Source organism: Tupaia chinensis, unplaced genomic scaffold (genome assembly GCF_000334495.1).
Source record: "Tupaia chinensis unplaced genomic scaffold, TupChi_1.0 Scaffold148646_1, whole genome shotgun sequence".
Taxonomy (NCBI): domain Eukaryota; kingdom Metazoa; phylum Chordata; class Mammalia; order Scandentia; family Tupaiidae; genus Tupaia; species Tupaia belangeri.
Window position 1 is genome coordinate 2,095,612 of NW_006208495.1, and position 24,941 is coordinate 2,120,552.

At 36.0% G+C, this 24,941-nt stretch overlaps 1 pseudogene; it reads right to left on the minus strand.

The window, feature by feature from the left end:
- Positions 1–2,126: 2,126 nt before the first annotated feature.
- The window catches only part of LOC102474562 (thioredoxin-related transmembrane protein 1 pseudogene), a 30,099-nt pseudogene continuing 7,284 nt past the window's right edge, over positions 2,127–24,941 (minus strand).

Below are 24,941 nucleotides of genomic sequence, written 5' to 3' on the forward strand. Positions count from 1 at the left end.
CTTTTTTTTTTTTATAAAACCAGCCAAATTTATTGTGTGAAAAGCTCTCAGGTGAGGTCCCACTTCTGGTCAGAGGCCAGGGGAAGTCACACCCAAAGGATTACTGCTCTTTCTCTTATTGGGGCCCTTGTCCAACAGTTGCCACAACATTATGGCGTCCTGTCCTGGACAATGGGAAATGATGTTTCTGTTCAACTGGTCACGGTGCACCATGCAGTGGGGGAAAGTCCGCTGGTGATGGTCCCAGATGCAGAAAACAGGAAAGTTCCTGCCAGCGGTAAAGTTTCTGCCATGTTTCTTTTCCCTTCCCCCAGACCCTACATTTTGACCTTAAAGGGATAAGGGATGACGACCACTAGGGCTGTGTCAGGCTGTTAAGGGACATTGATCTGGGGCTCTCTGGTCAGAGTGTCTTGGGGAAGGTGTGCCTAGAGATGGAGGAGCATCTGATTGTCACTCAAGCAATGGTGGATGTGTGTTTCCTGAGAAAATGTAAGACAGGTGCAAAAGCCAAGATTAGAAAGACTTCTGGACTTTTGCACAAACGGTACCCTCTGACTAGAATATTCTTAATCTTTCTCTATGTCTTTATTAGATATCCCTGTTCTGAGCACCTTTTACATTATATTCTTTCAAGTTTTCCCAGCAGACTGAGTGATTAGAGAGTAGGGGCCATCTTTCTTGAACTCATTTCCAGAGTAATATGGTGCCACATTCTATGTGATCACTAGCCATCAACTATTTTCAGTGTACAGTCCTTCATAAGTAATAATGTACAAGCAAATATCTGATATAATAATTATAATAAAGATTTCATTAAGGCAAATACCTTTTTTAAACCTGAGTAGAATGCGTTTCATACAAATTAAGTTTTTCTGACTATTCAAAATGCCAAATATCAAGCCTTTTTCTTTTTTTATTTTTCTTTTTGGAAGGGTTTTTGCTATAGGGAGCGTGCGCTCGCCAGACAGACAGAGACAGAGAGACAGAAAGTGAGAAATCACCCCCCAGTGGGGATGGCCACATTGCAATCCCTTCTCCTCCATTCTCCTCTCAGGATCTTGGGCACGCACGCACACGTGCCCAGCGTGAGTTTTAAGCCACCAGGTCCGGGGCATGAACTGCAGTCGGCTACATAGGAGTTCAGCAACATAGCCATTATGCTAACTGTTGGTCCCAAGCCTTTTTTCTACATCACATAAAAATGAGGAATTCTCATCTTCACATAAAAAAAAATCAGGTGGAGATTCAATGACAATGATACAAAATCTGAAATGAGTGGCCAGAATTTGGAATTATCAATAGAAAGTACAAGCTAATGGATCTCTCAGTAAACTTAAGTCTGAGACAATGAAAAAGGACACTTCACCAAAACAGACAACATTTCCAGAGAATTATCGTTGAATTTGAAAACTGAAAACATAACTCATGAAAAATAAGAAAAATATAAATCACAAACTGAACAGAGGGAACAAAAAGGCAAATCAACTTTTAATGAAGAAGAATCCATGGGCTTATAAAAATATATCACACCAGTGGATTTTCAGTAATACACAGTATTATCATGAATGGAAAACTGTAGTTAAGGTAAGGTAGTTTTGATTAGTTGAGTAAGGTAAAAATATGAGGAAATTTTTGACTTTATCTCTAGAAAGACCACAGACACATGTCTTGAAACAACAGGCAAAGTTCCCATTTATGAGAAAATGTCCTTTTTTTCACACAGTGAAACAGAAAAATTATATCAAGTGAGAAATCTTTTTCTTCTAATCTTAAGTATCCCAATAATGCCATTCTTAGGAAATTAATTTTTCAGCTCAGATTTGAAACAGATTACTATCAAACAAATACACAAATCTTATTGCTTGGCACCAAATTTTTCAAAAATAAAAGAATTGCTTAAACTACCATACTGTACTTAAATCATATATCAATCTGTAACACCTAATGCTTTTAATTTCTTAACATAGACCATTCAATCTGGTGACAATCTAGATGGAAACCTGAAATATACAAGTCAGTCACAGTTCACTTCAAACTAAAACAAAACAAACAAACAAAATAGAAAGAAAAAGATGAATTACCAGTTTTTGTCAAAATCATATCAAGATATTTATAAAAATGAACTAGGATTTTTCTGTAGTCAGTGATGGACCCACAGAGGGTTGCCTTATGGCATCTTGTGAAGAGTCTTTGCTCATTTACACTTCTTTATTTCCAGCTTCTTCTTCTGAAACATCTTCTTCACCAATCTCTTGTTCCTCCTCCATGTTTTTTCAAAGGTTGAGAATAAGAAGATTCTGGTAATAATCTTTTTGAAAGGTATGACTGTGTTCTTTTCCTTTTTGAAGGGGACAAGGCTAATTTACTACAAATATCATACAAAGTCCTAGTAATAGTCCTAAAAGCAGAGTTAATAAAACAAAAAAATGCATATAATCCCCAAACTGGTAATCCGAGGTCTTCAGTAAAATAGTTAAGGCAAGTCCTGACCCACGCAGTTAAAAAGTACTGACACACTACTCTTCAGAACAGAACCTGGACCAAGATGGGATGAAACAGGTTCAATAATCTTCCACTCTTTTCCACTTATAAAGTCTATGAAGTCCTTCTTAGTCCTTGGACCCTGATAGTGCCTACATTTACCATCTTTACAATGATAAATAGTAGGAAGAGCAGTTATGACAACTGTCCACTCAGTCCTGGCTGCTTTGTAACATTTAATTTTGCAGTATTAACCTCAAGATCTTCTCTCCATTCAGCAAAATTTTTCCATTCTGGTTGAAGATTTTGACAAGCAGGACACCATGTAGCATAAAATTTTATCATCCGTTGTCCTTCCAGCAACTTTTTCCAGTTCTTATCCTTGATGACACACACATTATTCAAGCACCTGTGAGCACAGGGAGCCCCTAAAAGCAAGAACACCAGGATTACGGCTAATCATTAAGGGAAATATCTTTTTTTTTTTTTTTTGGAGAGATTTTCACTGTAGGGCGCGTGCGCTCGCCAGACAGACAGAGAGAGACATAGAGACAGAAAGCGAGAAATCACCCCCCAGGGGGGATGGTCACGCCGCAATCCCTTCTCCTCCATTCTCCTCTCGGGATCTTGGGCACGCACGCACACGCGCCCGGCGTGAGTTTTAAGCCACCGGGTCCGGGACACGAACCACGGTCGACTGCGTGGGAATCCAGCGACATAGCCATTACGCTAACTGCTGGTTCCCAGGGAAATATCTTGATTACCTAAATTTTATCACAATGTTAACTCAGTTCAAAGAATGGTATGCATTTGAAATGACTAGAAGTGCATTGTTAAAACACATAGTTTAGACTTTCCCGCTGGTTCAAATTAGAGATGTTTGAATGAAAAGTCATACATTTATTTTATTATCAATGTTTTTTTCTTGGATGAAGAAAGGATTAAGTAGCGTTTCTATCAAAAGTGTATAGGGCCAGTCTTATAGTCTGTGATTAAGGGAGTTGATCCCACATGGCCAATCGTGGTTTGAATACAGGCTCCAGACGCTTGAAAAACACACTGAACATACATAAACATATACCCCATATCCCAATTGGATGGAGAAATGCGGGAAAAAGTATTGCAATATGACCAAACTCCATTAAGAATTATTTCTCCCTCTCTTTCTCTCTCTCTCTCTCTCTCTCTCTCTATCTCTTTGGTGAGCATACACACCTTCTGGCATTAAAAAAGTGTACAGAGGATTCAGTAGTGGTGGACCAGTAACATAACTGGACCCACATGGGAAAGGTTCTGGGTTCACATCCCAGGACCTCTGTGAGTACCCTGGGTATATATGTATGCCCATGATCCAGGCTGAGACTGAAGATGGATTGCAGCATAAAAATCCTATAGAGGGTACCTCTCTGTCTCTCTCTTGGAAGAAATAAATAAATACTTTTTAAAAAAATTATAAATATTCTCTATAGAGGCTGTAAGTCTAACAAATGCAATTTATGTCCTAGCAAAATTTATGTAATATACCAAGGCATCCATTATCTAAAATCATTTTGTAGTAGGTAAGGGGGCTTTATGAGAAGAAGGAACATACAGTCAGATTTTCTTTTTCATTCTCTACTGAGACAATCCCTTCATCCACGTGGATAAAGCAGTTACCGCAGATTCTTCCAATGCTTTAATACCCCAGTCACATCCTTCTCTTACAAAGAATCTCTGTTATACCAGGAAGCTTTATATAAACTTCTTCTTTGAGTGCTATAGGGAGAAATGGTAAATATATGAACTTGCCTTCTCTGAATGCTAAATAAGATCATTATATTAACTCTGATACAAAGATCAGCTCTAGGTTAAGTAATACCTACTGAATCACAGGACCCAGGGTATGTGTGAAGAACTAGATCATGAGATCACGAGGGGAATAATCAGCAAAGACAACAGGATGACAAGTAGGATATTAACTAGAACAATTAGAACAGGAGATGAATCATCCAAACAGTCTGTGTTGGCACAAGGCAGCTAATTGCTCTTGCAAGTATTCTAAGGAGAACTTCAAATTGTAGAAGTCACTAGTACCAGAAAATTAGCAGTATCTTAAAATCCACTGCTTTCCCGAAAACTCTAAAGCTATCATAATTCCAACATTGCACACTGCATTTTACTATTTTTAGTATCATTTGCAAAAGAAATAATGTTTTTCATTTGTCATGTCCAAAAATTCATCTTTTCCTTTTTCACATATGCTGTTACTTGTTTAAATGTTGATAAAATAATAAGTGATAAGTGTTTGTTATAGAAAATTTTATATAAATGTCATATTTCTACATTTTCCTTGAATCCAGTAAATAGCATATTCTGTGTGCACTGCAAATTAATACAGGCAAAGTGTAATCAGGTTACAACAAAATAATTTTATATTGGTAAAATATCTATTTTTATTAAGTTTAACTTTATATCTTTGTAGTAGATAACAATAAACTAAAAAAAAATGGTTTACCATAACATCTATGAAATATACATTCATTTCCACTTGACCAGTATTTTCTTTTTTTTTTTTTCTTGGAGAGGTTTTTGCTATAGGGCACGTGGGCTCACCAGACAGATAGAGAGAGACAAAAAGCGAGAAATCACCCCCCAGAGGGGATGGCCACACCACAATCCCTTCTCCTCTCGGTATCTTGGGCACACACGCACACGCACCTGGCGTGAGTTTACGCCACCAGGTCTGGGACTTGAACCGTGGTTGACTACGTGGGAGTCCAGCGACATAGCCATTATGCTAACTGCTGGTCCCTTGACCAGTATTTTCTATTATGCAATAATTTTGTTATTTCTTGAAGAAAAGTGCATTTTCTAAAAATACTTTTTTTTTTTTTTTGAAGAGGTTTTTGCTATAGGGTGCATGCACTCGCCAGACAGACAGAGACAGAGAGATAGAAAGCGAGAAATCACCCCCCAGAGGGGATGGCCACACCACAATCCCTTCTCCTCCATTCTCCTCTCGGGATCTTGGGCACGCACGCACACGCGCCCGGCGTGAGTTTAAGCCACCGGGTTCGGGACTCGAACCATGGTAGACTACGTGGGAGTCCAGCGACATAGCCATTACGCTAACTGCTGGTCCCAATAAAAGACTTATTTTTGTAACAAGTTTGTAGTAAAAGGCATGTTTTAGAAATACCTATTTTGGCATCAAAATTGTGAGGTCTTAAATTTTTTTGTTTTTGTTCAAACATAAAAGTTTAAAAAGTATAAATTTAAATAATAGATAACATTACCAAAAATGCATATTGAGAGTCTCTGCAAATACACTTCTCTATAAAAACTATAAGAACACTGGCAAAGTCAGAATTGATTTACCCAGAGCTTTGGAAAACAAGCAAAGGCTTACAGTAATCCATGGAGCATATATTCAGAAAGGCCAAATCATGGTAAGAACTCTGAACTTTGCGGCAATTTAACTTCTCCTAGTCCCATAACTCCCTTGCCAGCTATGGAATACACTTGAATACCAAGAGCACACAAAGTAAAAACCAGTTACTTCACAGTTACTTAAGAGAGCTCTGAGGAATTGGTACTTCTGTAGAACCCCATACCCAGAGAATAACTATATTTGAAGTAGCTGGAAAGTCCCTGGAAATTCTCACTTACAAAGCTGTCTATATTTGACCTGATTCACAGCTTCCAAACAATCTTTTCCCTGGAAGCATTTGTCAAAAACAATCAGAGGCAATTGTGGTTAACTGAGATGTAGTTAAAAATCGGGACTTAAAATTGGCTAGCCAAACACTTTAAAACAAAAAGCTGAGGAATGAGAGGTACCCAAGAGGTTTGGAAAAGCTCAGACATATTCCTTGAAATCTAAAAGGTCATTGATGTGCCTGTGGTGTGCACGCACTCAAGAAAGACCCGAGTGGGAACTAAACCTAATGTTGGCTAACATTGAGATTTCAAGCTAACAAGAAGTTAAGGTTAAGGGAGAGTGGTAAGTACCTGGCAGTGCATTCAAAGTATCCCTCAACATAAACACAGAACCCTTCATCAAAGACTGGAAGACTTACAGATATTTAAGAAAACATGTTTAAGAAAACATCTGTCCAGGAATGAGCAGGTGGCATGGTGGTTAAGGTACTGGACTCTCCCACATGGCTGACTACAGTTCAAATCCTGGACCTAGTAGCTTGCTTTCTTACTTTCCCTCTCCTTCTCTCTCTCTCTCTGTGTGTGTGTGTGTGTGTGTGTGTGTGTGTGTGTGTGCCTCTCTCTGGTCAAATTAAAATAAATGAATGAATAAACAATATTAAATAAATAAATATTTAAAAACAATCTGTCGAAAATTAGGTGACTATTTAACTAAAGAAAAACTTCAGTAGCCATGCATGAGAAAAAATACAGGCTTTATAGAATTAATACAGAAAAGTCACTGGATAAGAAACAGCAACAAGAAAACTAGCAAAATGACCACTACTGGGGCCAACAGGTGGCATGGTGGTTTAAGGCACTGGACTCCCACATGGCTGACTGTGGTTTGAGTCCTGGACCTGGTGGTTTACTCTCTATCTCTCTCTCTCACTCTCCTCCCCTCTTTCTTTGTCTTCCACTGGTCAAACTAAAATAAATAAATAAAGTTAAATAAAATAATTCTTAAAAAAATAACCAACCTTGAAGTGGGAGATGTTAGTTCACAAGTTGCCACATTATACTATTTAAATGTCTAGTTTAAAAAAAGAAGACAACTAAATATGAGAAGAAATTTAAAAAATCATGATCCATACACTGGGAAAGAATTATTGAACTAAACAATCCAATATAGCCTTCCTGTTTAAGATATGACACGTAAGGTCCCAAACACAAGAGCTTCTGTCTTTATGGAGATGGGGCATAACACACTCCTAGTATGTGGATGCACTCATTACCCTGAAAATTTTCTGCTGCACTTTTGGGATTATTGTGGAGGTTTTATTACATAAACATGATCTATTATCAACCCCATTTTGAACTCTTTTCTCCTCACTGGAGCAGGGAGGGTATTGTTAAAAATCCCAAGCTTCCAATCATGGCTTGCTCTTTTCTGAACACTAGTTTCTATCCTAAAGCCCAGGGAGAGTTATCTTATTTATTTATTTGTTTATTTTACATTTTTGTCATAGGGTGTGTGCACTCCTAAGAGAAAGACATAGAGAGAGAAAGTGAAAAACCACTCCCCAGGGAGGATGATCATGCTGCAATACCTGCTCTTCTATTCTCCTCTCAGAATTTAGATGTAAATAGCAGTTAGCGTAATGGCTATGTCACTGGACTCCCATGTGGTCGACTGTGGTTCGAGTCCCGGATTCTGTGGCTTAAACTCGTATGCATGAGTGCCCAAGATCCCGAGAGGAGAATGGATGAGAAGGGATGTGGTATGTCCATCCCTCCTAGGGGGTGATTTCTCACTTTCTGTCTCTCTATCTCTCTCTGTCTTTCTGGCGAGTGCATGCACCCTATAGCAAAAACCTTTCCAAAAAAAAAAAAAGAACTATTTGGGGCAAATAACAACTATCAGAATAAAAATAAAAGATTCTTCTAAGCACTCTTATCATTCAGGAAATTGCAGGGATTTTAGGAGCTCTGTGCCAAAAACTAGGGACAGAGATTATTCCACACTACACTAATAGAGAGAAAGAGAGAGAAGTTTCTAATAAAAATAGAAAGGAAGAGGCCAGCAGGTAGTGTGGTGGTTAAGGCATTGAACTCCCACATGGTCTACTACTGTTCAAATCTCAAACCTGACAGCTCAAAAATTACATTAGGTGCATGGGCATGCATACCCAAAATCCCAAGAGGAGAATGGAAGAGAAAGGGTTGCAATGTGGCTATCCCCCTTGTGAGTGGGGAGTGATTTCTAACTTTTCCTCTCTCCATCTCTCTGTTTCTCTCTCCAATGAGTACACATACTCTATGGTAAAAACAACAACAAAATGTTTCATTTTTAAAAATTAAAAAATAAAGAGGGAAAATCACTACAGTGTCCATGGATGGTAATAGATAAATAAAAGAATATTATGATGAATCTCCATGTCCAAAAATTTTATAACTTAGATGAAAATATAAAATTTCATTAGAAGACGCAATCTGCTGAAACTCACAAAGAAGAAGTGGACAATCTAAATAAAATTGTATCTATTAAATAAATTGAATAAAAAAGTAGTAATCTTCCAATGCAGAAGCACCTGGTCCAGATGGGTTCACTGGTGAATTCTACCAAGTACTTAAGAAATATTATTTCTCTACAATGTACTTCAAAAGATAGAAGATGGAATATTTTCTAACTCATTCTATGGGTCAGCATTTTACTAATCTGAAAACCAGACAAAGTTAATATAAAGAAAACTATAGATCAATAGCGTTCATTTAGAGATAAAAAATCCACAACAAAAATATTACTAAATAAAATCCAACAATATATAAAGAAAATCATATACCATTTTGAAAGAGGATTTACTTGAAGTATGTAAGGTTGGTCTAATATTCAAAATTAATTCATGTAATTCATCACATCAACAAACTAAAAAAGAAAATAATGTGAACATCCTTAATAACCTCTGAAAAAGCATTTGATGAAATTCTATACCCAATCATGATAAAAAGAGATCTCAGCAGTCTAGGAATAGACCTACACTTCAGTAAAGAACATCTACAAAAAAAGTATAGCTGACACTATACTTATTGGTGAGAAACTCAAAGCTTTCCTGCTAAAATCAAGAACTAGGCTAAGATATCTCCTCTCACTCTGGCTTTTCAACATTGTGCTGGAACTTATTGAAATAAAAGGTATACAGTTTGTTAAGGAGGAAATAAAATTGTGTTTGCAATAATCGATAATATAGAAAATCCGAAATAATCAACAACAAAAACCTTCTGGAACTAATACAGAATGACGGGGAATTTGCAGCATATAAAGATAATATACTAAGTCAATTGTTTTTCTATATACCAGGAATGAATGATAAAATTTTAAATAAAAAATACAATGCTTTTTTCATCAATATATTAAAACTAAAATACTTGGGCATAAATCTAACAAAATCTGTGTAAAATCTATATGAGGAATTTTATTAATCTAATGAAAGAAATCAATGAAGAAACAAATAAAGGGAGAGATATCCATGTTCATGTAGGAATACTAAATATGGTTAAGATGTCAGTTCTTACAAACCTGATCTACAGATTTAATGTAATCCCAATAAAAATTTCAGCAAATTTTTCTGTGGCTATTGACAAACTTATTTTATAGTCTACAAAGAGAAATAAAAGACCTAGAATTATCAACTCAATATTAAAGGAGATCAACAAAGTCATGGGACTAACATTATCGAACTTCAGGACTTGCTATAAACCTATACTAATCAAGAGAATGCTGAATTGGCCAAAGATAAAATAAAAAGTAAACAGATCAATGGATAGAATAGAAGGCAAGAAATGGATTCATCTGAATACGGTCAACTGATCTTTGACAAAGAAATAAAGGAATTATACTGGAGTAAATATAGAATTTTCAACAAATGATGCTGGAATGACTGGAGATATATGATCTTACACTCTATAAAAATTAGCCCAAAGTGTATCAGAGATCTTAGTGTAAAATGCAAATTTAGAGAACTTATAGAACATATAATATGAGGAAAACCTAGGTAACCCTGGGTATACTGATGACCTTTTAGATAAAAAGTCAAAAGCATGAACCTTGAAAATATAATTTATAAAATAGATTTCCCTGAAATTGAAAATTATTGCTCTGCAAAAGATGTCAACAGAATAAGGAGGTCAGTTACAGACTGGAAGAAAATATTTGCAAATGCACACATCTGATAAAACATTAACTATCTACATTTAAAAAAAATTAAACATAACACTAAAAATAAGTAATCTGCTTAAAAATGAACACAACATCCTCATAGATAATTTATAAAAATGTATATAGATGGCAAATAAGATATTAAAAATATGTTCAATGCCATATGTTATTAGAAATTTGCAAATTAAAATAACAATGAGCTCTAACTATACAACTATTATTATGGTCCCAATCAAAACACTGACAACAACAAATTTTGGTGAAGATGTGCAATAATAAGAATTCTCATTTACTTTTTTTTTTTGGAGAGGTTTTTGCTATAGGGCGTGTGCGCTCGCCAGACAGACAGAGAGAAACAGAGAGACAGAAAGCGAGAAATCATCCCCCCCCCAGGAGGGATGGCCACGCCACAATCCCTTCTCCTCCATTCTCCTCTCGGGATCTTGGGCACGCACACACACGCGCCTGGCGTGAGTTTTAAGCCACCGGGTCTGGGATGCGAACTGCGATCAACAACGTGGGAGTCCAGCAACATAGCCATTATGCTAACTGCTGGTCCCCAGAACTCTCATTTACTGATGGTGAGATGTGAAGATATAGCAACTGAAAGAAGTAAAAAGGAAGTGGTTTATCACATACAAAGTGTCCTAAGATCACAGTCTGATTCCTCATCAGAAGTTATGGAGACCAGAAGGCAGTGGGTTGACATATTAACCACATTGAAAGAAAAAATGAACACTGTCAACCAAAAATTCTACAGCCAACAATACTATCATTATAAAAAGAAGGAGAACTTAAAGAATTCTCATATAGACAAAAAAATACTTAGAACATGTGCTGCTAGAAGTCTTGTTCTACAAGAAATACCACAGAATGTCCTTTAGGCTAAAATCAAAGAATGTTAAGGAGTAACTTGAATCCACATGAAGAAGTTAAAAGTATAGTAAAGATAACACAAAAGTAAATATGAAAAGTGATTTAAGGCCAGACTCATAGCCTAGTGGTTATGGAAACTAGATCGTAAAGGGCTGACTGTAACTTTAATCCTGGCCATGGAATCTTAAAAAAACATACCACGCATGTGTATTTGTATGCCCTAAATCCCATTTTTACTCTCTAATTTTTAAAAAAATCGCATAATTCAATAATTATAAATTAATAGATACACATTATAAATGGTGTGATTTATGACAATAATAATATGAAGGAATGGGGAACAAATATGTACAGAAGCAACGTTTTGTATACTCTTGTGACTATGTTGTTATTCATTTGAAATATATTGTGATAGATTAAAATATAAATGATAATCGCTGAAGCAAACATTAAGTAAATAACTTAAAATATATAATACAATAAGTGAGAAGAAAATTGTTCCACTAAAAATATCTATGCAACACAATATAGGAAATTAATAGAGTTTTTGAGGAAGAAAGAAGACATAAGTTTTAAAGAAAACAAATAGTATGGCAATCATGAGTCTTAATTAGTAATTATAATAAATGTAGGTGAATAAAAATATCCAATTACAGCCCAGCTGCAGTGGTGCAAGCAGTGAAGATGCTGCTGTGCAATGCTATAAGCCATGTGAGGGGGTACCAGGTTTGCATACTGAGTCTGTCTGCACATGTCAGATGGGAGTGCCTCCTCCAGGATATAGATGATTAGATTATGAAAAACCTCTGTTAAAAGTCAGAGAATGACAGAGTTGACTTAAAATCATAAAGCAAAATGCCATCGTCTTTGAATTCATTTTTGATTCAAAGGTACAAACAAGTTGAATATTAAAAAGAGAAAAAAATAATTTAAGATGGACTCAATAACTAACAGAGAGATTGGGAGGCTCTATTAATATCAGATATAAAATAGAGTTTAAGACAATATTTGTTGCGGGAGACAAGAAAGAATTTACGTCATAAAAGTGTTAATCCATCCAGAAGACATAACTTATAAACATATATGTACCTAAAAACAGAGCCCACAAATATATGAAGCAAAACCTGACAGAACTAAGGAGAGCAACAAAAAAATCAAAAATAATTTTTGACAAGTTAATTATCCCCATTAGATAATTAATGTTGGGTAAAATATCCATAAGGAAATAGAAAACTTTAACATCACAATAAACTAACTTGACATTGCAGACATCTCTAGAACTCTTCCACCAACAATAGCAGAATATGTATTTTTCTCTAGTGCATATTAAACATCCTCCATATATTAATTGAAAGAATGTATTAACCATATATTAGGCCATAAATGTCTCAATAAATCTGAAAACTGAAATCATACAAAGTATTTTTTACAATTAAAATATAATAGAGTTGGAACTTAATAGCAGAAATATACAAAATTCACAAATACATGGAAATTAAACAACACACTCTTGAAGAACCAATGAAAAAAATACCATACTTATTTTGAAAATAGTTTAATATAATGAAAATGAAAACACCATAATAAACATTGAAAAATGCACCTAAAAGAATGTTTAGAAGCAAATTTATATCAATAAACACCTATGTAAAGAAACTTCTAAATCAGTAACCTAACTTTTTACCTTGGGAAACTAAAAACTGATCAAACTTAAAGCAAAGCAAGGGAATGCAGATTTAAGGGTTGATTTAAATAAATTAGAGGGAGGAAAAAAAAAAAAAAACAAGAAAACAGAGAAATCTATGGTTAAACTGACCCACAGAAAAGGGTAATAACATTCAAAGTACTGTAATCAGAAATAAAAGATGAAAAGTTACATCACAAATTTCAAAACTATAAAGAAGAGTATTAGGAAATGTCCAGTGACAGCAAATAAAATAAATTTTGACGTATCCACAGTAGAAGGCTATGTAGCCTTATTGAAACAGATCTATATAGTTATTAAATAAGATACAGAGCTACATTTGCAACAAGATACCATTGTAGATAGCATTCATAATGCAATCATATATTTAAAAGTATTTTTGCATGTATGTGTACACTTTAATAAATCTGAAAAAATAAGGATTAAATGTGAATTATGGAACAGAGTTACATGATCTTTTTACTCATATGTATATTTCTTTTGGGATAAAAATAGATCATGTAGTTAATTAATTAAGAAAGAAAAAAGAAAGGGGCCAGTAGGTGGCATGGTGGTTAAGGTGCTGGACTTCCACATGGCCAACTGTGGTTTGAAGCCCGGACCTAGCAGCTTGAAAATCACACAGGGTGAGTGTGCATGCATACCAATATCCCAAGAAAATGAAGAGATTGTGGAGTATTCATCCCTCCTGGGGGGTGATTTCTCACATTCCCTTTCTCTGTCTGTCTCTGGAAAGCATACATACCATATGACAAAAATCTAAAAAACAAACAAACAAACAAATAAATAAAAGAAAAAGAAAGAAATGAAAAGGTAAAAATGAAAGAAAGCAGGCAAAGAATTTGAATCTCTTCCAAGAGGACACAGAGATGATGAATAAATACTTAAAAATATTATCAACATTAGTCATGTGGGAAGCACACAAGAAAGGATGATATATTTAAAGTGCTGAAGAAACAAAAAAAAAAAACATAAACAAAACTACCAACACTATTTAGCAAAGTTGTCCATCAGAAATGGAGAGATAAAATTTTTCTCAGATGAACAAAAGTCAAGGAAGATTTTTACTACCAGACCTATCTTATAAGAAATGGTAAGGAAGTTCTTCAATTTATTGATTAAAGAAAAGGATGCTAATTAGTAACAGGAAAAAAAAAACATCATATTAACATAAAACATACTGATAAAGAACCAGCAGATGGTGTGGTGTTTAAAGCATTGGATTCCCACATGGTTAATTGTAGTTCCAGTTCTGGACCTGGTGGCTTAAAAATCCCACTGGAAGTGTGTGTGTGTGTGTGTGTGTGTGTGTGTGTGTGTGTGCATTTTCAAAATCCTATAGAAAATGGAGGAGAAGGGATTGCAGCATGGCATATCCCAGGGAGTGATTTCTCACTTTTCCTCTCTCTTTCTCTGTCATTCTCCAATGAGAACACACACCCTCTCACAAAATTAAAATCTATCTATACTGGGACAAACAAATATGGAAATACAACATATTAAAACTGTATGGATATAACAAAAGCAGTTCTAAGAGGAAAGCTTATAGCAAGAATAGCCTACATTGAAAAATAAGAAAGATTGCAAATAAATGAACTAAGTTTATACCTCAAGAAACTAAAAGAATACTAAACTAAGCCTAAAGTTAGAGAAAGTAAGGAAACAATAAATATCACAGCAAAAATAAACAGAATAGAGACTAGAAACACAATAAAAACATTAACAAGACTAAGAGTTATGGATTAATAAATAACATTAATAGACTTTTGCTAGCCAATGAAAAAGAGAGAGACTTAAATAAAATCAGAATAGACATTACACAGGTACCACAGAAATACAAATGATCATAGACAACCTATAAGTAAAATATACAAGTAAATAGACAGCCTAAAATTATGAATAGATCCTTAGACACACACAATCCATTAAAAGTAGAAGATTCAAATAAATCAGTAACAAGCGAGGAGACTGAATTGGTAATAAAAATCCTCTCATCACAAAATTTACTGCAAAATTTTATGAAACATTTTAAAAACTAATACCAATTCTTTTAAAACAATTACAAAAATATTAGGAGAAGAGAATACATTCAAACTTACTTTATGAGGTCAGTATTACCCTGATCCCACAACCAGACAAGAACATTGTAAGAAAAGAAAATTACAAGGCAATATCTCTGAGAAACATAGATTAAATAAAAATCCTCAGTGAAAATACTAGCAAACCAAACTCAGTAGCACATTTAAAGGATCAAGTGGGATCTATCACTGGAATGCAATGATGGTTAAACATAAATCAATAAATGTGATATACAAAAGTAAAAAATGAAGAAGAAAAATGATATAATTATTTTGATAAATATAGAAAAGTAACTCCACAAAACTTAAAATATTTTATTGAAAAAAAAATCTTTCAACAAGTATTGAAGGAATGCACTTCAATATGATAAAGTCTGTATATGACAAGCCAATAGCTAAAATCATACAATTTGTAAGCAATTGAAAACTTTCTTCTAATATCAGAGATAATACAATAATGATGATTCCTATCACTCCTATCAATCATAGTAGTGGAAGTCCTACAGAGAGCAAGTAGACAAGAGAAAGAAATTAAAAAATATTCAAATTGAAAATAAAGACTTCAAATAAAGTTGCCTTTCTTTGTTGACCACATGATCTTGTATATAGTAAATCCTAAACACTCCACCAATAACTGTTAGAGCTAACAAATTCGATGCCTTTGTAGAATTTAAAATCAATATATAAAAGTCAGTGGTGTCTCTCTACACTAACAAGCTACCTCGCCTCAAAATGCCATTTATAATAGATACAAAATAATAAAATTTTAAAGAATAAATTTCACTGAGTCAGTTCCATAGAGCAGAGGTAATGCACTACACAAGAGAAGCCAGATTCCACATGGCAAAAGCAATCTGTATCCCTAACCCAGTCTCCAGAAACATATCAGACAAGCACACAAGTGTCCAAGATCTAATGGGCTGGAGGATCGGAGGAATGGAATCACAGTACAAATAAACACTGTGAAGAATGCTTATCTCTCTCTTGATCATGTATGCATCCACACTCCATCATGAATAAAGAATTTTTAAAAATAAGAAGAAACAAAAATAGAAAGAAGGAGAAAAAGAAAAAGAAAGAAGGAAGGAAAGAGAAAAAGAAAAGAAAAGAAAGAAAGAAAGAAAGAAAGAAAGAAAGAAAGAGAAAGAAAGATAAATAAGGATATAAAAGATCTATACATAGAAACATTGATGAAAGATATTGAAGACACAAACACATGCACACACACACACAAAAATGGAAATATATATAATGTTTATGGGTTGAAAATATTAATATTGCTAACATTTTCATACTTCCCAAAGCAATTCAATGCAATCCCTATCAAATTTCCAATGACATTTTTCACAGAAAAATGAAAATATCACAGAAGCAGAATATCCTTAACATTCCAATACAAAAACAATCACAGAATTTGTATGAAAAGAAACAAATAGCATAAAGAAAAAAGAACCATTACACTACTTGATTTCAAAATCAATTACAATGATATAATAATCGAATTAGCATAATACCATCATATAAACAGATACATAGACATATGAAACAAACTAGAGATCCAAGAAATAAATCTATGCCTTTTGGTCAATTTACTTTTGACGGAGATGCCAAAAATGCACAATGGGGAAATTACAGTCTTTTAAAAATTTAGCGCCAGGAAAACTGTATTTACTGGTAAAAAAAAGAATGATTTTAGATGCTCATCACACACCGTGTACTAAAATCAACTCAAAATGGACTAAAGACTTAATTATAAGACCCGAAACTATAAAACTATAGAAGAAAACATAGAAGAAAAGCTTTGTGACATTGATCTGGGCAATGATATTTTTGGATATGGAATATGATACCAAAAGCACAGATAATAAAAGTCAAATAGACAGATAGGATTACATCAAACTGAAAAGTTTCTACACTGCAAAGGAAATATTTAACGGAGTGAAAGGACAACCTACAGACTGGGAAAAAATATTTGCATGTCGTATAGTTGATAAAGAGTTAATATATAAACTATTGGGTCATCAGAAGGGTCATGATATTTTTCTATGCAATCTATAGCCCAATTAAAAAATGGACCAAGTGTGGCTAGCCAGTGACATTGTGGTTAAGGTGGCTGAATCCCAGATGGCTGACTGCATGGTTTGAGTCTTGCAGCCTGTGACTTGAAAAACATGCTAGGCTGTGTTCATGCATGTCCAAAAGTGGGAGATAGAGAAGAGATTGAAATGTGACTAACCCACATGGAGAGTGTTTCCTCATTTTCTCTCTTTGTCTCCTTCCAGTGGGTGGATATGTCCTCTGGCAAATTAAAAACGAAACAAAAATGGACCAAGAACTTGAACAGACATTTCTCAGAAATAGATATACAATAATCAATAGATAAATAAAAAATGCTCAATACTACTAATCATCAGAAAAATGAAAATTTTAATCACAATGTGATATTAACTCATACCTACTAGAATAACTCTTATAAAAAAGACAATCAATAAGAAAGGTTCCAGGATGTGGAGAAAAGGGCATTGTGCATACTGTTGTTGGAAATGCAAAATAATGCAATCATTATGAAAAATACTATGGAGATTTTTAAAATAAAAAATGCAAACGCTATATAAGCCAGCAATCCTACTACAGAGTATAGACTCAAATGAAATAAAATCAGTATCTTAAAAAGATATTTGTACTCCCATGTTCTTTGCAGTATTTCTGGACATACATACTGCTATCATATATTTTTCACTCATAGCAAATTTAATTCCCTAAAGAATATAAACAACACTGTCACTTTGTCATGTAATATTTTTCCGAGAATGAACGTCTTGATGACTGATGGGCAAGACCTATTATTAACTGTTGTGGTTTGAATGTCTCCACTAAAACTTATGTTGAAATTTAATTTTCAATGCAACAGTGTTGGGAGGTGGGGCTTAAGAAAAAGTAACAGGATAATAAGTGAATTAATGTTACCAGGGGAGTGAGTTAGTTTTTGTTAGGGATTCTGACATAAAGGATGAGTTTGGCCAGATTTCCTCTCTCTAACTTAGGTGCTCACTTCTGCCCTTCTGCAACAAGAGGAGGCTCTTATCAGATGATATAATCATGCTCATGTACTTCTGAGCCTCCAGAAGTTTACTCCTCCTCTAAGTAAATATCCATTGTTTATATATTTCTTTCTTTTTTTTTTGAGAGAGATTTTCGCTATAGTGCGCGTGCGCTTGCCAGACAGAGAGAGACATAGAGATAGAAAGCGAGAAATCACCCCCCAGGGGGGATGGTAATGCCACAATCCCTTCTCCTTCATTCTCCTCTTGGGATCTTGGGCACGTATGCACACGTGCCCGGTGTGAGTTTTAAGTCACTGGGTCTGGGATGCGAACCGCGGTCGACTACATGGGAGTCCAGCGACATAGCCATTATGCTAACTGCTGGTTCCCTATGTTTCTCATTCTGTAGTATTCAATTATAGCAGAAGAAAATGCACTAGATATAACCCAACTTTTTTTGTTTGTTTGTTTGTTTTGCTATAGGATGTGTACACTCACTGGAGAAAGACAGAGAGAGGGAAAGTGAGAAATCGTACCGTGTGGGGGATGGTCACACAACAATCCCTTCTCCTTCATTCTCCTCTCAGGATTTCAGGTACATGCACACAAGTGCCCAGTGTGATTTTCAAGTTTCCAGGTCCAGGACCTGAACTGAGGTTGACCATGTGAGAGTTATGTGCCTTAACCACCATGCCACCTGCTGGTCCCATAATCCAAACTATTTGCTACGTCAGAAACTCATCACCATTTAGTATGCATGCTGTGTATACAATACTATTTTACTCACTGTGTGCTAGATAAAGATATCATAAAAGTCTCATTTGTATATTAAATATGACATGTTTAAATGTGAAAATTAGGGCTTACCAGATGGCATAGTAGTTAAACTGCTGGCCTCACAAATGGCCAACCATGATTTAAGTCTTGGACCAGGTGGTTTACCTTTTCACTTTCTCTCTCTCTCTCATCAAATTAAAAATAAATAAATAGGGGGCGTAGGTGGTATAGTGGTTAAAGCACTGGACTGTCATGTGGCTGACTACAGTTCAAGTCCCAGACCCGGTTGCTTGAAAGTATGGCAGGCACGTGCACATGCATGTCCGGGATCCTGAGTGGAGAATGGAGGAAAAGGGATTACTGCATGCCCATCTCCCCTGGAGGATGGTTTCTCACTTTCTCTCTCCATCTCTCTCTGTCTCTAAGGCGAGCACACATGTCCTATCTCTAAAATCTCTAAAAAAGTAATTAATTATTAATTTCTAAAAAGTGAATGTGAATTTAAAGATATTTTCTGTGACTTACAGTTTAGCAAGTACATGCCAGTAAATAAGTAAGAGTTGTACAAAATTCAACAGGATAATATTTTAAATCCTCAGAGATTAGTGTCAGGCCTTTATGTAATAGGATCAGTAATATACAACAGAACAACTCAGGATAGTAATCAGAGTCATGATAAAAATATATATATTTTTCTTCTATAAATAAGTATTCTGAAATCGAAACTTTCTTTTGAAAAACATTTATTCCTAATTAGTCATAGCTAAACAAGAGATAACCTTGTAAGATCAAAATTCGAGCTTGGAATGGATGATAGTATATTTTTCTCATTTTATCACCCTGCTGCAAACTAGTAAACAACTCATTAGTACCTGCATATTCACTTTTCTCTTGAGGGAAAAGAAAAGTTGTGATGATAGGCAGGTTTCACTTTAAAGTTGGAAAACTTACAAACTCTTGAGATATTTTGACATTTCAGAGAAAATAAGTACTTCGAGATAAGTCATGCGTCATAATTGCCTCATTCAAAGTGGCTAACTGACCCTGCTGGGTTCAGACCTTCAATTACTCAAGCAGCAGAGAAGAACTGATATGCTTGTTTCTCTCCATGCCAAGAAATGTCCTAACAAAGTAGGTTTCAAACCAACCCATTCTAAGAGAGTCTCATAAATTTCATGATTTTAAATGATAAGAAAAACAACTTAAAAATATGAAACAGTTTTTAAAGAATTTAAAGCACATGATAAATAGTAGAGTTTCAAAGGTATTTTTTCTCATCTGTTCAACTCATCAAGATAATCTGTGCCTTTATTAGATGAGGCCTGCTATTATCTGGTAATTTAAGAGTATCCTTGCTTCCTGAAATGTTTAGGAACTAGGGAGGTTCCATTTCAGCATACAAAGGAGTATTATAGTGGCAGCTGCTCAGTTTGCCTATAATATTGTGGGTCATAATATGCATGCTGTTTCTCATTTAATTAAATGGGGAAACTGCAAATAAACTGTTAATTATTCTCTAATAATGGGGACAATAATTTGATAGTATAGAAAATAGAAAGAAGACTGCTTCCTTCATGTTGCTTCAAGAACTTAGAAGCATAGTCTAGGAGAAAGACTATAGGTGCAGGGTGAATTCTATCTGAACTCAAGGCTACACCTGCCCATGACTATGGCCCTGGCATACAGCCAATTGCTCTATTTCACTTCAACATCTGAAGATGAAGATAATAGACATATTGTTCATCTCCAATGAGACCAACCACACAGCAATTAACGCATAGTTGCTATGAATTACTCAAACAGGAAAAATAAGGAATGTTTAGTTTTGCAAAAAGGAAAATGAAATAACTTTTTTGTATTCGATGAGAGAGAATATGTAGAATTGTTGGAGAATGGGACAAAGAATATCTTTCAAAGGTGATGAATCAGTGGAATGGTTCAAACATATATTATTTCCTTAATTTGCTAGATAGCCAAGCTGTAAGCCAATTTTAAAATGATAAACAACCAATCTCTGCTTTTTCTATCCATTACATTTTGCCCTAAACTCCAATTTTTCTGCTAAATTTCATTCATTCTCTTTCTCAAACAGAGATGCTCCAGATCTCACTAGAATGGTCAATGAATATTGGGGGAGGGAAGTGGAATAGATAATTTGGTGACTAGATAGTTCCCTATGGATCTTCATTGGTGGAACTAGGAAAAGACAATGATTTATTGTCAGCAGATGTCACTATATTTCACCTGTACCTGGTGAATACCATAGGTATATGGCCTAGGTTTCTTTTCTTTTTTTTTTTTTTTTTCTTTTTTGGGGAGGTCTTTCTTTGCTATAGGACGTGCCGTGCGCTCACAGATAGAGAGAGACAGAGAGACAGAATGCGAGAAATCAACCCCCAGGGGTGATGGCCACGCCACAATCCCTTCTCCTCCATTCTCCTCTCGGGATCTTGGGCATGCACACACACGCGCCCGGCGTGAGTTTAAGCCACCAGGTCCGGGACTCAAACCGTGGTCGACTACGTGGGACCCCAGCGACATAGCCATTACGCTAACTGCTGGCCCCCATGGCCTAAGTTTCTGATTACTAATGTCTGTTTTCATTGATCTACTTACCGAATTGGTCACTTAGTTTTATGTTGCTGCAACAGAATACTTGAGATTGGGCAGTTTATAAAGAAAGAAGGCTTCTTTGATTTACAATTATGTAGGCCGAAATGCCCAAAAGCATGTTGGAGGTATCAGGTGAGGCCACATACTAGATCATAACACAGCAGAGAAAGGGAAGGGAAAGGAGGTGTGTGCAAAAGAGACAAGTGAGTTGCTGACTTACTGTAAAACAATCTGTTCTCTCAGGAGCTAAATCAATGAATACTCACTCCCTCCTAGGAAACAACATTAATCTATTTTATTCATGAGGGATCTGCCCCCATGTCCCAAGAACTCTCACTAGGTCTCACTTCCCAACACTGTTGCACTGGGGATCAAATTTTAGCATGGGGATCAGCAGTTGGCATAATGGCTATGTTGCTGGACTCCCATGTAGTCAATTGTGGTGCAAGTCCCGTACCCAGTAGCTTAAACTCACGCTGGGCACGTGTGCGTGTGTGCCCAAGATCTCGAGAGGAGAATAGAGAAGAAGGGATTGAGGCATAGCCATCCCCCCTGGGGGGTGATTTCTCATTTTCTGTCTCTTTGTCTCTCTGTCTTTCTGGCAAGCAAAACCCTTTCTGTCCTATAGCAAAAACCTCTCAAAAAAATTAGCATGATCTTTGGTAGGGATGCTCAAACGATAGTGATCACTATCCTCTGGCATATTACAGTAAAGGCTAAACTGGTAGAGTTGAAAATGACAGTGCCTTAAAGATAATTGAAATTTGTTTCACTCTTACTTAAAATTTACGAACTAAGCAGTCCAAATTGGCTGGGTGGCTCTCTTCACGTGGGCATTCAGAAATTCATGTTCCTAAGGACCAGCTGATGGCCTAATGGTTATATCGCTGGACTCTCAAGTAGTAGATTGCAGTTTGAGTCCCAGACCCAGGGCCTTAAACCCCATGCCAGGAGTGGGTGTGTGCGTGCCAAAGATCCTGATAGGAGAATCGAGGAGAAGGGATTGCAGCGTGACCATCCCCCCAGGGAGTGTCTCTCTGTCTCTCTGGCAAGTGTACATGCTCTATAGCAAAAATCTCTCCCTAAAAAAGAAAAAGACAAAAAAGAAAGAAAGAAAGAAGAAAGAAAGAAAGAAAGAAAGAAAGAAAGAAAGAAAGAAAGAAAGAAAGAAAGAAAGAAAGAAAGCCATGTTCCTTTTATGTTGTTGCATTACCACTGACTAAGGCAGGGCTTCCTGACCCCCAGTACCAGTCCATGGCCTGTTAGGACCTGGGCTGCACAGCAGGAGGTAAAAGGCAGGCAAGTGAGCAAAGCTTCATTTGCATTTACAGCTGCTCCCCATGCTCACATTACTGCCTGAGTTCTGCCTCTCCTCAGATCAGCAGTGACATTAGATTGTCGTAGGACCCCTTAAGATGGGTTGCAGGAAAAGCAGCTCAGGGCTTCCATTGATTCTGCATTATTATGAGGTATATAATTTTTCGTTAGATATTGCAATGTAATAATAAAAGAAATAAAGTGCACAAAAATGTAATGTGCTTAAATCATCCCCAAACCATACCCTGCGCTCACCCCCCAGTCTGCAAAAATAATCTCCCACAAAATTGATCCCTGGTGCCAAAAAAATTGAGACCCACTGGTCCAAGGCATCTCCCTAGACTGTATGGTCAATGCTCATGAACATATCTGTGTTCTAAGTAATGAGATGTGAATGCCTGGAGCAAGCAATATTCTTTCGAAGCGTAAGGTAGGTGTTGTACTGATTGCTTCCATACACATTGCACTGGCTAACTCAGTCGCAGATCCATACTCAATTGCAAAGAAAGCTGTACGATATAGTTTCTACTTGAGCAGCTAGATTAATTCTGCTACTGTGAGAAAAAAGGAGGAATGAGATTTGGTTGGTTGAACAACTAACAGTTCTGTCTATATGATTAAGGGAGGGGTATATTTCTATCTTTCTGGGAACTGAGATGACAATTAGATAATATGATCTATTAGCTTATACTAATGAAAAATGCCTGTCTCCTCCAGCTGCTTTAGCAAAATACTTGCCAGTAACTGGCTCTTTGAACAGTGGCCGAGTAGAGGCAAGACATCCCCCTGGGGCATTACTTAGAGCAGTGAGGTAATAATGGTAATGTGGTACTTTTTATAGATTTAGAGGGTCTTGGAAATCTATTGAGGGCTAAAAAGGTTTGAGTTTTTATATAAATACAAACCATATGCAAAAGCAACAATTATTATTAGTTCATCAGTGAGATTTCCATTTATTTTGCTAATTCAGAAATTATCAAGAATATTTTTGCGTGAATAACTTTAAGTTACATGAAAAGATTTCTATTCTATGATGTAAGAACTCTAAGTAAGGCAGCTGCCATCCAGGTAAGATAAGACTCTGCATGGAAAAATTATTCTCTTATTTGTAAACCTTATAGAGCATGCGCAGTAATTAACCTAGAAGCCTTGACAGTACAAACAAGTGCTATGAAAATCAAGGATCGAGCCTTTTTTTTTGGAGAGGTTTTTGCTCTAGGGCGCGTGCGCTCGCCAGACAGAGAGAGACAGAGAGACAGAAAGCGAGAAATCACCCCCCAGGGGTATGGCCACGCTGCAATCCCTTCTCCTCCATTTTCCTCCTGGGATCCTGGGCACACAGGCACACATGCCCGGCGTGAATTTTAAGCCACCAGGTCCAGGATGAGAACTGCAGTTGAGTACATGGGAGTCCAGCACCTTAGCCATTATGCTAACTGCTGGTCCCAGGGATCAAGGCTTTTGAAAATAGTTTTGACTTCTTATTTGACTTTGACTTCTTATTTACTCCTAAAACTCTCAAATCTTTGTTATAGAGACCAAGGTGCTCATATGAATTTTAATAATTTGCCAAGTCAGAGACTTAATAATATTTAAACAATGACTAAAACTGTGTTTATTTGTGTTTGGTCAAGTGTCTTAGCATTAATCAAGGCTGAGAAACTTCTTTTGGAAAGTCTAATACTATAAATTCCTCTTCCTGCTAATATGCTTTCGTAACATGTCAATAAGATAGGCAGGAGTTGGTTTGAAATCAAGTACTCCCCTATTTTATTTCAGTTAGTTGGGTTATCTCTAGTGATTTCTTATTATGTAAACTACCTTTTTTTCATAGTGGTATAATTTATATATTCCAAAATTAATATGAAAAAAGAGAACAGATCCACAGAGTTTGCTTGGGCTAGAAATGGCATCGTATTAAAATTCGAAATGACTGCACTTCGGGCTTTATACCATTTCTTACTTCAAGTGGAGGAATTATAGAGCTGTCAGTGGCACAAAAAGAGCTGGCGGAATTGAGGTTTATAAATAGATTTTGTTGCTCTTTTTGACTACTGACAACTACAACTAAGTTACAGAGCATTCTGGGTTTCTCTGTACCGTCAGCAATATAGCCATGAATCTGCTTTTCACTAAGACCTATTCTCTTCTTTTCCTTTTCTCTTCTCTCTTTGTGACAAAGAACAAGTACAAAAGGGTACAGAAGGAGATAG